This window comes from Ambystoma mexicanum, chromosome 1p (assembly GCF_040938575.1).
Source record: "Ambystoma mexicanum isolate Mex_15411 chromosome 1p, UKY_AmexF1_1, whole genome shotgun sequence".
Taxonomy (NCBI): domain Eukaryota; kingdom Metazoa; phylum Chordata; class Amphibia; order Caudata; family Ambystomatidae; genus Ambystoma; species Ambystoma mexicanum.
Window position 1 is genome coordinate 4,228,673 of NC_090921.1, and position 18,046 is coordinate 4,246,718.

General features: G+C 45.7%; 2 non-coding genes across 2 annotated transcripts; both read right to left on the reverse strand.

The window, feature by feature from the left end:
* Window positions 1-2,168: 2,168 nt before the first annotated feature.
* TRNAN-GUU (transfer RNA asparagine (anticodon GUU)) lies at window positions 2,169-2,242 on the reverse strand. Its single transcript has one exon. It is a non-coding gene; the product is annotated as a tRNA-Asn (tRNA).
* Window positions 2,243-9,729: 7,487 nt separating this feature from the next.
* Window positions 9,730-9,803, reverse strand: TRNAN-GUU (transfer RNA asparagine (anticodon GUU)). Its single transcript has one exon. It is a non-coding gene; the product is annotated as a tRNA-Asn (tRNA).
* Window positions 9,804-18,046: the final 8,243 nt, after the last annotated feature.

The window sequence follows — 18,046 nt, forward strand, 5'->3', positions numbered from 1 at the left end:
TCATAATCAGAGCACACCTTCTTAGGATTGGTCCGTAGGAGGCCATGGCATCAGTACATGGTTAAACATTGGTCTTGAAAACATAATTAATTGCTAGCAATAACTGGCCTAAAGCCTTTAACTTTCATTGTGGTTGCACATGGTCCGCACAATAAATTTGAGCAAATAGAGGAAGGCCTGAATAAACAGGATCTCAACTAACCCATACCCCATACTCCTGGCGCTTCTGAAGACCTACTAATTCATACGACCACAACTTCAGAACATATAGCCACTGATGACCTTTAAAGACAATTAACTGTCAGATACCCTGGCCTCAGGCCTAACTTTTATTACCACCGAACAAAAAACCAACGCCCTCTAGCGACACCAATCCAATGAGCGAGATAACATCTGTTCCCTTGCAGGACTCTTAAATCATAAACCGTGTCCTGCTTCTGAGCTGACTTTCTTACTAGGTGACTAATATTTCTTTCCGTCAAGACTGTCCCTGCTACTTAAAATTCATGTGCAGCAGCGAACCAAAGAGATGAAAATGAATGATTTACTCATTTTTCTGACATCTGCAAACCTGAGAAAGTCAGTTTAAATCTCAACATGCATTTTGCAAGAGAGTCCCAACTACCTTTTTACAAAGCACCCCGTTGTGTAGATTGTTTTCATGTTGCATTTGCAGTTTATCCCTCTACGTGCGTGGTGATTATGTATACATTCTAAAGAGCTGTAACATCAAAAGAAACATCATAACTAACTGCACTCTATACAAATGGGTTCACATATTGTGACCAGTTCGCTGCCATCCGCCATCATCAATGTTGTGCGCTCAAAATGAATCCCTCATAATAATGGGGACCCTTCCTGACCTCCCGGACACCCCCAAAAAAGTTAAGGGAGACTCCTCTGTTGTCAGCGCTGCTATATAGGGCAGGCAATGGAATAGCAAAATGTGCCCTTCCCAAACTAGTGCTGCAACGCCTCTGCCAGATTCCCACATCAGAATACTAGAACTATAGGGCCATAAAATCGGGTATTGAAAGAAAAACGCCTATGCCAGATTCCCACATCAGAATACAAGAACTATAGGGCCATGAAACCGGGTATTGAAAGAAAAACGCCTATGCCAGATTCCCACATCAGAATACAAGAACTATAGGGCCATGAAACCGGGTATTGAAAGGCAAACGCCTATGCCAGATTCCCACATCAGAATACAAGAAATGTAGGGCCATGAAACTGGGTATTGAAAATCAACGCCTATGCCAGATTCCCACATCAAAATACTAACTATTGGGCCATGAAACTGGGTATTGAAAGACAAACGCCTATGCCAGATTCCCACAACAGACTACCAGAAATATAGGGCCATGAAAGTGGATATTGAAAGACAACGCCTATGCCAGATTCCCACATCAGAATACCAGAACTATGGGGCCATGAAACTGGGTATTGAAAGACAAACGCCTATGCCAGATTCCCACATCAGAATACCAGAAATATAGGGCCATGAAACTGGGTATTGAAAATCAACCCCTATGCCAGATTCCCACATCAAAATACTAACTATAGGGCCATGAAACCGGGTATCGAAAGGCAAACACCTATGCCAAATTCCCACATCAGAATACCAAAACTATCGGCCCATGAAAAAGGGTATTGAAATACAAACGCCTATGCCAGATTCCCACATCGGAAAACAAGAACTATTGGGCCATGAAACTGGGTATTGAAAGACAAACGCCTATGCCAGATTCCCACAACAGACTACCAGAAATATAGGGCCATGAAAGTGGATATTGAAAGACAACGCCTATGCCTGATTCCCACATCAGAATACCAGAACTATGGGGCCATGAAACTGGGTATTGAAAGACAAACGCCTATGCCAGATTCCCACATCAGAATACCAGAAATATAGGGCCATGAAAGTGGGTTTTGAAAGACAAACGCCTATGCCAGATTCCCACATCAGAATACAAGAACTATAGGGCCATGTAAGCGTGTATTGAAAGACAATCAGACTGGCCATGGATGTGTGACTTGAGGGAAATGTCAGCACAGGAAGCACCTTACATATGGTTTCAGAATTAAGCAGTGCACCCTGCACGTTGGTTGTTTTTTTTTTTTTGAACGGGAGTTGGCTCACGTTTGCCAAAATCCAAAATAAACTGCGTCCCTGGGTGGGCTTGAACCACCAACCTTTCGGTTAACAGCCGAACGCGCTAACCGATTGCGCCACAGAGACGATGTGTGCCCTGCTGCGCAAAAGCCATATATGTAGGCTAATCGCGCAGGCCTGGATCCAGGTGAAGACTTCATCTTTTATTAAAGCCATGGGGAGGAGCGCTGTCTGCACACAGCAAGGCTGTAAGTTAGGATAGGCGCCTCCATTTCTCTGAAGCGTCTCTTTCTCAGTATGGTACAAGTAATGTTCAGCTTCAAACAGTACACAAAGCACTTTGGGCTATGGGCTTGATTGAAAAGCCCGTTTTGGGCTAACATTTGAATGTCCTGCCACACAGTGCACCATAGAGACTGCTGAGCACCTCACCATTGCAAGACTTATTTATCTCTCCAGCTCCACAGCTATCTATGACTTCCTAAACACTGGTGGCACCTGAAACCCCTGAGAAGTGTTAAGGCAGCAGGGGGCCTGGCTGCTGCTTAACTCCTCACACCTCCTTCCTACCAGCAGGGCGGGCTGAGAATGTGTCACCTCCCGTGAGGCCCCATTTTAAGATGAAAGTTGGGATGGGGGGGGGGCACTTGCTTATTGCGGATAACAGTCCGAGAAGCACGGAGTAGCCAGCATTTCAAGAGTGGGGTTGGGGGTGAGCCATGAACAAAGTCCTGCTACTCCTCCCCCTAAATGCAGTGGGTGCAATTGCATTCGGTCTCATTCGAGCCCCCACACTACCCACTCTGCCCCAATCTACTTTTTTGGTAACATTAGTAACTGATGGTATTTTGACACATAACGAAAAAAATAAAACTGCAGGAACATTACAGATGCAGGAAACTCATCTATAAGAGCTCTGTCCGGGCGCTCTGGGGCAAAATACATGCAAACATTCTACTTTGTATATGGATTGCACGGACAGAAGTGACTTCCCGGAAAAAAGACATTTCAAGGAGCATCATCAGTCTTTGATACTTAGAGGCAGAGCTTTAAGTGGGCTGGGGCTAGCATGGGCCGAGCCCCGGCAGTCTCCAGAAAAGGCTCCTGAGCCGGGGCCCTGCCGGGGGCTCACCCCCGACTAGCTCCAGCCATGCTGACACCTGAGGCCGCCCGTGCAGTGGCTGCACGGTTACACAAGCTGCCTGCAGGTGTCAGCACTATGGTTTAGAAAAAAAGCAATTGCCTTTTCTTTTTTTCTAAACCGAAGTGCTGTCACCTGCAAGCAGCAGGTGCAACCGTCCAGTGCGTGCTGCCTGGTGGCTCTGTACTCTGAAACAGGAGGAGGGCTGGACTGCCAGGCCTCCTTTTGTTTCTGAGTAAATAGCCATCACCCAGCATGAAGCCCCTGTGCTACTCACGGTGGCTGATGGCTATCTACTCGGAAACAAAAGGCGAGCTGGGCAGTTCAGACCTCCTCCTGTTTCAGAGTACAGAGCCATCAGCAGCAGGCATCACTTTCATTCAAGCAGCCTGTGGTAAAGCATTGCAGCATGTGGCTCCTTGAATGAAAAGGCTGCCTGCTGGGTGTGAGCTGTGGCATACTGGTATCACACCTTTGCTCCGCTTAGCCGGGGAGGGGCTGTGCGCATTAAATGTAATAATGCCAGTGCTCCGCAGCTCTGCTTCTTTTAGCAGCCCCCACTTCTTAGGCGAGGGGGGCTCTTGATGGGGGTGTGGACTAAACACACCCATGCCTAGGCCACACCCCCTAACGAGAGCCACCCTCAATTTCTAATCCCACTTAAAGCACTGCTTAGAGTCACCTTGGAAGTGACTTTAGAATAGGTTGCCATAAGTAAGCCAAGTGGCAAATAACTTTGTGGTGCAAAATACCTAAATTGCACTCGTATTATATATGGAGCAACTCTATAGTGATTAGGCATTGAGGCTTGGCCAGGACAGCTGCCCCTCATAATGTAGCCTCGAGCGTGGAGTCTATAATGGCAGCAGTCCGTGGCAGCAGTAAGCCTTCCCAAAAGTGGTTGTAACTAGCCCAAAGACGACATCTTGTGCAAATGCTCTTATCCAGTGCATGCCAAAGAATGGCCTAGATGTCACCTGCTCCATCTTGTCAGGCGCGTCTCCTGGGCTGCAAGTTGCCTTCCGATGTGCTGACAGCAGGCGCTAAGGCCTGAATGGGAATGTACTAACAACATTGTTCTGTTGACAGTGGCTGTTAGTAGCTGTTGCTGTGATCTCGAGTATTAATGGCCGATTAGCTCAAGGTCGCGGGTTCGATCCCCGTACTGGCCACACCTTTTTTAAGTTTCCTTTTAAAATTGGAGCTTCATGAATGAAGAACTCTCATTGGACGAATATGAAATCTGTAAAATAATAAGCCGATGTGGAATTCTGAGAAATAGCACAATATAAGCAAAGACTTCCTCTAGCTTATGCCAAAAACAGTTATTTGGCTCCTGAAATGACTACATGGCCTAGTGCTGTAGCAAAAGGGCTGCAAGAAGGCAGTCTATCCGTGGTCCTCCTCTTCTTAGCCAATGGTGGCAGCACAGGTATTTCCCTCCAGTCCCAAATTGATAACATCACTCCAACTTTGCAGTGTGCTGACATCTCAGGAGTCTTCTGGCTTCTGAATTGTGGGAGTCGGATCACCCTGCGGGGAGGAGATGGGCCCAACATCTCAGCACAGCACCCCTCTGGCCCGCCATGGTTAACTTAAACTTTGGACACCCCCTGGGAATCCCCCCTTTTTTGCAGGCCCCACATCAAACAAATTGCTGTGTACCAAACTTTCCTCTTGGTGTCCTCTACAAGGTCTCAATGTTTGGAATAGGTCAAGGACCTGCTGGGATATCCTATCAGCAGCATCCCTGCCCCACTTAGCCGTGCCCAGCTTCTGATCCTGGCAAATGCTATGGGACCTGGGCAGTCCTTGCCAAAGAAAGGCAACTGATTGATTACCTGTGCAAATGATACCCATGCCCGGCAAATGTGTGAGTGCAAAGGCAATTGATTAGAATTCCTGTAAATGGAGTAGGTATCTGGCAAATGATAACAGGGCTGTCACCCACTCAACTGAAAATGTTGCAGGCAGGAGGCATGACTGCGCAATGATGCTCAGTAGGGCGGGGTAGAAGCGATTTGGAATGGGGAGTAGGCAAGAGCACAACAAATCTCAGAGCTTTGAGAGCAGAGAGTGAGTGTTTAAACAATCATTAACAGGCAGCAACCCCAAAGGGACGTCATTTCACCAAAATGCCAGGGGTAGCAGAAATGACATCACACGACCCTTGACCCCCTGATGACATCACAGGAAGTGATGTCATTTGACCCCACCCTGAAGTGATATTGCAGGAAGCGATGGAACACAACCTTTCACCCGTTGACGAAACACGAAGTTGCATCATATAGCATTGTACACCACGAAAATTATGGTTACAATATCACTATAGTGTGATGTACATAATGTGATGTACATTTCATACAAGAATCGATCGCCATATGTATTGTTAAGATCAGAGTGTATAGGCCCATATTACCAAATTACTGTGAATGCAAGCAGAGGTCCATGACCAAATGATAATGATGTGTTATTATTTAGCACTTACGCTTAAGCGCTTTATATAGTAAGAATATACACCTAATATCACCCAACATGTGTTGGTACTCATTTATCGACCTCAGAAAGATGAAAGGTTGAGTTGAGGCGTTTAAGAACAGACTAAATCAGTGACTCACCCCCTGAAGTGTGCCTGAAATAAACCTTTAATGAGTCTAGCAATGATTGTATAGCATTCCAGAAAGACACATTATTTGGTATTCCTATTCTTTCTTATTTAGGGTCAGTGCTGAAAGTGTTAGACTTTTGGCACTCCTGTTCTTATTTTTCTTATTTTTTTTTAACGGCCCTGAACAAGAAAGCCAGCCACTCCAGAATTAAAGAGCTACATGGTGCTGGCCACAGCCTAGGAGCTTGCATTACAAAACCTCCCCAAAAAAACAAAAAAGAGAACTTTTTTTCAAGAGGTTTCAAGGGAGAACACAGATGTCGCAAGGGAGACCTCAGAGGTTGCGACCCCCAACTGACGTCCCCGGGTAAAGTGGCAGGAGACATCTCTGCCCATATCAATATACGCCCCAGGGTGAAGACAAAGACTTAATGCTGGGCCCGATTTTACATGCCTCGCACCCCCAATGATTAGTCTCTCTTTGTGAAACTAAATATCCTCAACATGGGGGTGGAAAATGGTTGCCATTGGCTAATGGAAGTAATACTAGATGAAGGAAGCGAAATGCACCAACATTCAACCTGATGCCTCAGAGGAAGTCCAGTTTTTTGCAGCATGTGTTTGTGTGCATGTGTGTCTTGCAAGTCCAAGGTTTCAAACCTGATAAGTTCGCCTAGTGGGTTAATGCACCTGCCACAGCAATCTATATGTAACCTGCAGGCAACACATCCAGTTCCTGGTGAGATACTGACACATTATTGCATTCTGTGCCTGGACTCCACCTCATGAAGGTGCTGTGGTCTAACGGAGCGGGAGCGGTGCTCTTCTACTTTTCTTAATCAGGTTCTACTGTGTCTATAGTTTTATTTTAAAAAGAACCGTTCCGGAATGGTTTTGGTTTAAAATAAAAGTGTAGGAAGCAGTTGAAACTTGCACTGCACTAAATGTTCCCTTAAACAGCAGGCGCATGTGTTTGGGGGTTTGTGTTGTGTGTGGAAGGGGACGTGGCAATGTGGTTTGTGGGGAGAGGGCAGGCCAGCAGGGAATATAGTTCCACTACTTGGTTTCATACACTTTGACCACTGGTGCCTGTTTTCATTCCCAGCACAGGTAACTTATCAACAGTGATCCCTATGCATCACTTTAGTTCCTCAATTTTCTCCTCAGGTCACTTGGGGGCAGAGAGACAGCATATGTATTTCCAGCACTACGGAGGCCAGAGTACACAAATCAAAGGCATAATTTATAGTGGGCACGCAGGAACTTGCAGGTGCAGGGGTTATTGTACCGGGGTATTTTATGAACACTTATGTACCCACTTGGAGGTGTTGCTAGGCTCAAGATTAGCTTTATAAAACCATACTCTAGCCCCCTGTGCGTATGGGCCTTTAATCACATTAACCGAAACAGTCCCACCACTTAAGAAGTGAGCACACGGTTGTGCATAAAGCAAGTTTATTGTACACAGTTTCAGGGAGTGGTTAGATGGTGTTGCAGGACCAAACTAACCCAGGTTTGAACAATACAACATCAGTTGGCATCTTATATCCTTTTTGCAACAATTAAAATAATCCCAGATGTTCTATAACAATCCACCCCCAAAATATGATTGGACCAAAATCTTTTAAAATGAATCCCATCTTCTCCCAATTCTCCACTTATCCTTGGTCAGTTTTATCTTGATAGTCATCTTCATGTCATAATCAGAGCACACCTTCTTAGGATTGGTCCGTAGGAGGCCATGGCATCAGTACATGGTTAAACATTGGTCTTGAAAACATAATTAATTGCTAGCAATAACTGGCCTAAAGCCTTTAACTTTCATTGTGGTTGCACATGGTCCGCACAATAAATTTGAGCAAATAGAGGAAGGCCTGAATAAACAGGATCTCAACTAACCCATACCCCATACTCCTGGCGCTTCTGAAGACCTACTAATTCATACGACCACAACTTCAGAACATATAGCCACTGATGACCTTTAAAGACAATTAACTGTCAGATACCCTGGCCTCAGGCCTAACTTTTATTACCACCGAACAAAAAACCAACGCCCTCTAGCGACACCAATCCAATGAGCGAGATAACATCTGTTCCCTTGCAGGACTCTTAAATCATAAACCGTGTCCTGCTTCTGAGCTGACTTTCTTACTAGGTGACTAATATTTCTTTCCGTCAAGACTGTCCCTGCTACTTAAAATTCATGTGCAGCAGCGAACCAAAGAGATGAAAATGAATGATTTACTCATTTTTCTGACATCTGCAAACCTGAGAAAGTCAGTTTAAATCTCAACATGCATTTTGCAAGAGAGTCCCAACTACCTTTTTACAAAGCACCCCGTTGTGTAGATTGTTTTCATGTTGCATTTGCAGTTTATCCCTCTACGTGCGTGGTGATTATGTATACATTCTAAAGAGCTGTAACATCAAAAGAAACATCATAACTAACTGCACTCTATACAAATGGGTTCACATATTGTGACCAGTTCGCTGCCATCCGCCATCATCAATGTTGTGCGCTCAAAATGAATCCCTCATAATAATGGGGACCCTTCCTGACCTCCCGGACACCCCCAAAAAAGTTAAGGGAGACTCCTCTGTTGTCAGCGCTGCTATATAGGGCAGGCAATGGAATAGCAAAATGTGCCCTTCCCAAACTAGTGCTGCAACGCCTCTGCCAGATTCCCACATCAGAATACTAGAACTATAGGGCCATAAAATCGGGTATTGAAAGAAAAACGCCTATGCCAGATTCCCACATCAGAATACAAGAACTATAGGGCCATGAAACCGGGTATTGAAAGAAAAACGCCTATGCCAGATTCCCACATCAGAATACAAGAACTATAGGGCCATGAAACCGGGTATTGAAAGGCAAACGCCTATGCCAGATTCCCACATCAGAATACAAGAAATGTAGGGCCATGAAACTGGGTATTGAAAATCAACGCCTATGCCAGATTCCCACATCAAAATACTAACTATTGGGCCATGAAACTGGGTATTGAAAGACAAACGCCTATGCCAGATTCCCACAACAGACTACCAGAAATATAGGGCCATGAAAGTGGATATTGAAAGACAACGCCTATGCCAGATTCCCACATCAGAATACCAGAACTATGGGGCCATGAAACTGGGTATTGAAAGACAAACGCCTATGCCAGATTCCCACATCAGAATACCAGAAATATAGGGCCATGAAACTGGGTATTGAAAATCAACCCCTATGCCAGATTCCCACATCAAAATACTAACTATAGGGCCATGAAACCGGGTATCGAAAGGCAAACACCTATGCCAAATTCCCACATCAGAATACCAAAACTATCGGCCCATGAAAAAGGGTATTGAAATACAAACGCCTATGCCAGATTCCCACATCGGAAAACAAGAACTATTGGGCCATGAAACTGGGTATTGAAAGACAAACGCCTATGCCAGATTCCCACAACAGACTACCAGAAATATAGGGCCATGAAAGTGGATATTGAAAGACAACGCCTATGCCTGATTCCCACATCAGAATACCAGAACTATGGGGCCATGAAACTGGGTATTGAAAGACAAACGCCTATGCCAGATTCCCACATCAGAATACCAGAAATATAGGGCCATGAAAGTGGGTTTTGAAAGACAAACGCCTATGCCAGATTCCCACATCAGAATACAAGAACTATAGGGCCATGTAAGCGTGTATTGAAAGACAATCAGACTGGCCATGGATGTGTGACTTGAGGGAAATGTCAGCACAGGAAGCACCTTACATATGGTTTCAGAATTAAGCAGTGCACCCTGCACGTTGGTTGTTTTTTTTTTTTGAACGGGAGTTGGCTCACGTTTGCCAAAATCCAAAATAAACTGCGTCCCTGGGTGGGCTTGAACCACCAACCTTTCGGTTAACAGCCGAACGCGCTAACCGATTGCGCCACAGAGACGATGTGTGCCCTGCTGCGCAAAAGCCATATATGTAGGCTAATCGCGCAGGCCTGGATCCAGGTGAAGACTTCATCTTTTATTAAAGCCATGGGGAGGAGCGCTGTCTGCACACAGCAAGGCTGTAAGTTAGGATAGGCGCCTCCATTTCTCTGAAGCGTCTCTTTCTCAGTATGGTACAAGTAATGTTCAGCTTCAAACAGTACACAAAGCACTTTGGGCTATGGGCTTGATTGAAAAGCCCGTTTTGGGCTAACATTTGAATGTCCTGCCACACAGTGCACCATAGAGACTGCTGAGCACCTCACCATTGCAAGACTTATTTATCTCTCCAGCTCCACAGCTATCTATGACTTCCTAAACACTGGTGGCACCTGAAACCCCTGAGAAGTGTTAAGGCAGCAGGGGGCCTGGCTGCTGCTTAACTCCTCACACCTCCTTCCTACCAGCAGGGCGGGCTGAGAATGTGTCACCTCCCGTGAGGCCCCATTTTAAGATGAAAGTTGGGATGGGGGGGGGGGCACTTGCTTATTGCGGATAACAGTCCGAGAAGCACGGAGTAGCCAGCATTTCAAGAGTGGGGTTGGGGGTGAGCCATGAACAAAGTCCTGCTACTCCTCCCCCTAAATGCAGTGGGTGCAATTGCATTCGGTCTCATTCGAGCCCCCACACCACCCACTCTGCCCCAATCTACTTTTTTGGTAACATTAGTAACTGATGGTATTTTGACACATAACGAAAAAAATAAAACTGCAGGAACATTACAGATGCAGGAAACTCATCTATAAGAGCTCTGTCCGGGCGCTCTGGGGCAAAATACATGCAAACATTCTACTTTGTATATGGATTGCACGGACAGAAGTGACTTCCCGGAAAAAAGACATTTCAAGGAGCATCATCAGTCTTTGATACTTAGAGGCAGAGCTTTAAGTGGGCTGGGGCTAGCATGGGCCGAGCCCCGGCAGTCTCCAGAAAAGGCTCCTGAGCCGGGGCCCTGCCGGGGGCTCACCCCCGACTAGCTCCAGCCATGCTGACACCTGAGGCCGCCCGTGCAGTGGCTGCACGGTTACACAAGCTGCCTGCAGGTGTCAGCACTATGGTTTAGAAAAAAAGCAATTGCCTTTTCTTTTTTTCTAAACCGAAGTGCTGTCACCTGCAAGCAGCAGGTGCAACCGTCCAGTGCGTGCTGCCTGGTGGCTCTGTACTCTGAAACAGGAGGAGGGCTGGACTGCCAGGCCTCCTTTTGTTTCTGAGTAAATAGCCATCACCCAGCATGAAGCCCCTGTGCTACTCACGGTGGCTGATGGCTATCTACTCGGAAACAAAAGGCGAGCTGGGCAGTTCAGACCTCCTCCTGTTTCAGAGTACAGAGCCATCAGCAGCAGGCATCACTTTCATTCAAGCAGCCTGTGGTAAAGCATTGCAGCATGTGGCTCCTTGAATGAAAAGGCTGCCTGCTGGGTGTGAGCTGTGGCATACTGGTATCACACCTTTGCTCCGCTTAGCCGGGGAGGGGCTGTGCGCATTAAATGTAATAATGCCAGTGCTCCGCAGCTCTGCTTCTTTTAGCAGCCCCCACTTCTTAGGCGAGGGGGGCTCTTGATGGGGGTGTGGACTAAACACACCCATGCCTAGGCCACACCCCCTAACGAGAGCCACCCTCAATTTCTAATCCCACTTAAAGCACTGCTTAGAGTCACCTTGGAAGTGACTTTAGAATAGGTTGCCATAAGTAAGCCAAGTGGCAAATAACTTTGTGGTGCAAAATACCTAAATTGCACTCGTATTATATATGGAGCAACTCTATAGTGATTAGGCATTGAGGCTTGGCCAGGACAGCTGCCCCTCATAATGTAGCCTCGAGCGTGGAGTCTATAATGGCAGCAGTCCGTGGCAGCAGTAAGCCTTCCCAAAAGTGGTTGTAACTAGCCCAAAGACGACATCTTGTGCAAATGCTCTTATCCAGTGCATGCCAAAGAATGGCCTAGATGTCACCTGCTCCATCTTGTCAGGCGCGTCTCCTGGGCTGCAAGTTGCCTTCCGATGTGCTGACAGCAGGCGCTAAGGCCTGAATGGGAATGTACTAACAACATTGTTCTGTTGACAGTGGCTGTTAGTAGCTGTTGCTGTGATCTCGAGTATTAATGGCCGATTAGCTCAAGGTCGCGGGTTCGATCCCCGTACTGGCCACACCTTTTTTAAGTTTCCTTTTAAAATTGGAGCTTCATGAATGAAGAACTCTCATTGGACGAATATGAAATCTGTAAAATAATAAGCCGATGTGGAATTCTGAGAAATAGCACAATATAAGCAAAGACTTCCTCTAGCTTATGCCAAAAACAGTTATTTGGCTCCTGAAATGACTACATGGCCTAGTGCTGTAGCAAAAGGGCTGCAAGAAGGCAGTCTATCCGTGGTCCTCCTCTTCTTAGCCAATGGTGGCAGCACAGGTATTTCCCTCCAGTCCCAAATTGATAACATCACTCCAACTTTGCAGTGTGCTGACATCTCAGGAGTCTTCTGGCTTCTGAATTGTGGGAGTCGGATCACCCTGCGGGGAGGAGATGGGCCCAACATCTCAGCACAGCACCCCTCTGGCCCGCCATGGTTAACTTAAACTTTGGACACCCCCTGGGAATCCCCCCTTTTTTGCAGGCCCCACATCAAACAAATTGCTGTGTACCAATCTTTCCTCTTGGTGTCCTCTACAAGGTCTCAATGTTTGGAATAGGTCAAGGACCTGCTGGGATATCCTATCAGCAGCATCCCTGCCCCACTTAGCCGTGCCCAGCTTCTGATCCTGGCAAATGCTATGGGACCTGGGCAGTCCTTGCCAAAGAAAGGCAACTGATTGATTACCTGTGCAAATGATACCCATGCCCGGCAAATGTGTGAGTGCAAAGGCAATTGATTAGAATTCCTGTAAATGGAGTAGGTATCTGGCAAATGATAACAGGGCTGTCACCCACTCAACTGAAAATGTTGCAGGCAGGAGGCATGACTGCGCAATGATGCTCAGTAGGGCGGGGTAGAAGCGATTTGGAATGGGGAGTAGGCAAGAGCACAACAAATCTCAGAGCTTTGAGAGCAGAGAGTGAGTGTTTAAACAATCATTAACAGGCAGCAACCCCAAAGGGACGTCATTTCACCAAAATGCCAGGGGTAGCAGAAATGACATCACACGACCCTTGACCCCCTGATGACATCACAGGAAGTGATGTCATTTGACCCCACCCTGAAGTGATATTGCAGGAAGCGATGGAACACAACCTTTCACCCGTTGACGAAACACGAAGTTGCATCATATAGCATTGTACACCACGAAAATTATGGTTACAATATCACTATAGTGTGATGTACATAATGTGATGTACATTTCATACAAGAATCGATCGCCATATGTATTGTTAAGATCAGAGTGTATAGGCCCATATTACCAAATTACTGTGAATGCAAGCAGAAGTCCATGACCAAATGATAATGATGTGTTATTATTTAGCACTTACGCTTAAGCGCTTTATATAGTAAGAATATACACCTAATATCACCCAACATGTGTTGGTACTCATTTATCGACCTCAGAAAGATGAAAGGTTGAGTTGAGGCGTTTAAGAACAGACTAAATCAGTGACTCACCCCCTGAAGTGTGCCTGAAATAAACCTTTAATGAGTCTAGCAATGATTGTATAGCATTCCAGAAAGACACATTATTTGGTATTCCTATTCTTTCTTATTTAGGGTCAGTGCTGAAAGTGTTAGACTTTTGGCACTCCTGTTCTTATTTTTCTTATTTTTTTTTAACGGCCCTGAACAAGAAAGCCAGCCACTCCAGAATTAAAGAGCTACATGGTGCTGGCCACAGCCTAGGAGCTTGCATTACAAAACCTCCCCAAAAAAACAAAAAAGAGAACTTTTTTTCAAGAGGTTTCAAGGGAGAACACAGATGTCGCAAGGGAGACCTCAGAGGTTGCGACCCCCAACTGACGTCCCCGGGTAAAGTGGCAGGAGACATCTCTGCCCATATCAATATACGCCCCAGGTTGAAGAAAAAGACTTAATGCTGGGCCAGATTTTACATGCCTCGCACCCCCAATGATTAGTCTCTCTTTGTGAAACTAAATATCCTCAACATTGGGGTGGAAAATGGTTGCCATTGGCCAATGGAAGTAATGCTAGATGAAGGAAGCGAAATGCACCAACATTCAACCTGATGCCTCAGAGGAAGTCCAGTTTTTTGCAGCATGTGTTTGTGTGCATGTGTGTCTTGCAAGTCCCAGGTTTGAAACCTGATAAGCTCGCCTAGTGGGTTAATGCACCTACCACAGCAATCTATATGTAACCTGCAGGCAACACATCCAGTTCCTGGTGAGATACTGACACATTATTGCATTCTGTGCCTGGACTCCACCTCATGAAGGTGCTGTGGTCTAACGGAGCGGGAGCGGTGCTCTTCTACTTTTCTTAATCAGGTTCTACTGTGTCTATAGTTTTATTTTAAAAAGAACCCGTTCCGGAATGGTTTTGGTTTACAATAAAAGTGTAGGAAGCAGTTGAAACTTGCACTGCACTAAATGTTCCCTTAAACAGCAGGCGCATGTGTTTGGGGGTTTGTGTTGTGTGTGGAAGGGGACGTGGCAGTGTGGTTTGTGGGGAGCGGGGCAGGCCAGCAGGGAATATAGTTCCACTACTTGTTTTCATACACTTTGACCACTGGTGCCTGTTTTCATTCCCAGCACAGGTAACTTATCAACAGTGATCCCTATGCATCACTTTAGTTCCTCAATTTTCTCCTCAGGTCACTTGGGAGCAGAGAGACAGCATATGTATTTCCAGCACTACGGAGGCCAGAGTACACAAATCAAAGGCATAATTTATAGTGGGCACGCAGGAACTTGCAGGTGCAGGGGTTATTGTACCGGGGTATTTTATGAACACTTATGTACCCACTTGGAGGTGTTGCTAGGCTCAAGATTAGCTTTATAAAACCATCCTCTAGCCCCCTGTGCGTATGGGCCTTTAATCACATTAACCGAAACAGTCCCACCACTTAAGAAGTGAGCACACGGTTGTGCATAAAGCAAGTTTATTGTACACAGTTTCAGGGAGTGGTTAGATGGTGTTGCAGGACCAAACTAACCCAGGTTTGAACAATACAACATCAGTTGGCATCTTACATCATTTTTGCAACAATTAAAACAATCCCAGATGTTCTATAACAATCCACCCCCAAAATATGATTGGACCAAAATCTTTTAAAGGAATCCCATCTTCTCCGAATTCTCCACTTATCCTTGGTCAGTTTTAGCTTGATAGTCATCTTCATGTCATAATCAGAGCACACCTTCTTAGGATTGGTCCATAGGAGGCCATGGCGTCAGTACAAGGTTAAACATTGGTCTTGAAAACATAATTAATTGCTAGCAATAACTGGCCTAAAGCCTTTAACTTTCATTGTGGTTGCACATGGTCCGCACAACAAATTTGAGCAAATAGAGGAAGGCCTGAATAAACAGGATCTCAACTACGCCATACCCCATACTCCTGGCGCTTCTGAAGACCTACTAATTTATACGACAACAACTTCAGAACATATAGCCACTGATGACCTTTAAAGACAATTAACTGTCAGATACCCTGGCCTCAGGCCTAACTTTTAGTACCACAGAACAAAAAACCAACGCCCTCTAGCGACACCAATCCAATGAGCGAGATAACATCTGTTCCCTTGCAGGACTCTTAAATCATAAACCGTGTCCTGCTTCTGAGCTGACTTTCTTACTAGGTGACTAATATTTCTTTCCGTCAAGACTGTCCCTGCTACTTAAAATTCATGTGCAGCAGCGAACCAAAGAGATTAAAATGACTGATTTACTCATTTTTCTGACATCTGCAAACCTGAGAAAGTCAGTTTAAATCTCCACATGCATTTTGCAAGAGAGTCCCAACTACCTTTTTACAAAGCACCCCGTTGTGTAGATTGTTTTCATGTTGCATTTGCAGTTTATCCCTCTACGTGCGTGGTGATTATGTTTACATTCTAAAGAGCTGTAACATTAAAAGAAACATCATAACTAACTGCACTCGATACAAATGGGTTCACATATTGTGACCAGTTCGCTGCCATCCGCCATCATCAATGTGGTGCGCTCAACATTAATCCCTCATAATAATGGGGACCCTTCCTGACCTCCCGGACACCCCCAAAAAAGTTAAGGGAGACTCCTCTGTTGTCAGCACTGCTATATAGGGTGGGCAATGGAATAGCAAAATGTGCCCTTCCCAAACTAGTGCTGCAACGCCTCTGCCAGATTCCCACATCAGAATACTAGAACTATAGGGCCATGAAATCGGGTATTGAAAGAAAAACGCCTATGCCAGATTCCCACATCAGAATACAAGAACTATAGGGCCATGAAACCGGGTATTGAAAGGCAAACGCCTATGCCAGATTCCCACATCAGAATACAAGAACTGTAGGGCCATGAAACTGGGTATTGAAAGACAACGCCTATGCCAGATTCCCACATCAAAATACTAACTATAGGGCCATGAAACCGGGTATCGAAAGGCAAACACCTATTCCAGATTCCCACATCAGAATACCAAAACTATTGGCCCATGAAAAAGGGTATTGAAATACAAACGCCTATGCCAGATTCCCACATCGGAAAACAAGAACTACAGGGCCATGAAACTGGGTATTGAAAGACAAACGCCTATGCCAGATTCCCATATCAGAATACCAGAACTATGGGGCCATGAAAGTGGCTATTGAAAGACAATGCCTATGCCAGATTCCCACATCAGAATACCAGAACTATGGGGCCATGAAACTGGGAATTGAAAGACAAACGCCTGTGCCAGATTCCCACATCAGAATACCAGAAATATAGGGCCATGAAACTGGATATTGAAAGACAACGCCTATGCCAGATTCCCACATCAGAATACCAGAAGTACGGTGCCATTAAACTGGGTATTGAAAGACAAACGCCTATGCCAGATTCCGACATCAGAATACCAGAAATATAGGGCCATCAAACTAGGTATTGAAAAACAAACGCCTACGCCAGATTCCCATATCAGAATACAAGAACTATAGGGGCATGAAACCTTGTATTGAAAGACAATCAGACTGGCCATGGATGTGTGACGTTGAGGGAAATGTCAGCACGTTGGTTGTTTTTTTTTTTTTTAACAGGAGATGGCTCATGTTTGCCAAAATCCAAAATACATCGCTTCCCTGGGTGGGCTTGAACCACCAACCTTAACCGATTGCGCCACAGAGATGATGTGTGCCTTACTGTGCAAAAGCCATATATGTAGGCTAATCGCGCAGGCCTGTATCCAGGTGAAGACTTCATCTTTTATTAAAGCCCTGGGGAGGAGCGCTGTCTGCACACAGCAAGGCTGTAAGTTAGGATAGGCGCCTCCATTTCTCTGAAGTGTCTCTTTCTCAGTATGGTACAAGTAATGTTCAGCTTCAAACAGTACACAAAGCACTTTGGGCTATGGGCTTGAAAAGCCCGTTTTGGGCTAACATTTGAATGTCCTGCCACACAGTGCACCCTAGAGACTGCTGAGCACCTCACCATTGCAAGACTTATTTATCTCTCTAGCTCCACAGCTATCTATGACTTCCTTTAAAGGAGTGGTATTCAAATTGTGGGGCGCGACCCCCCCCACGGGTCCGCGGGTGCATCCCTGGGGGGCCCTGAGAGCTCAGCATGTAATGTATATATATATATATATATATTTTTTAAATGTTAATTTATTTATTTTTTTTTAGTTTGGAAGAAATGGCCAGGGGTGACTCACATGGTGGGCTGAAGTATGAAACTGTCTCAGGCAACACTGAAAAAGTGGCTGCAGTTGTAAATGGATATTCATTCCTTTAGTCACAGACTAGGCCTCATTACAACTATGGTAGTACGGTAACAACGGTGCCGGTAAGCTACCGGCACCGTTGCTACCATACCGCCATAGTAAGAGTTGTGCTTGCGGGTGTCTGACAGCCTGCCAGGTCTGACTTTGCAGGCCGTCCGGCACCCGCGAGCACAGCTCGTCGGATGCACCGGTACCGATATTAACGCTGCCGGTGCATCCGAGCTCCCCATTCCCATTGAGCCCTATGGGGCTCAAATAGAAATGGGGATCTACCGGTACCGGCACCCACGAAAAGGCAATTATTAGGTCTGCCTAACTCGGCATGACCCGGTAATTGCCAATTCGCAGGTGCCGGACA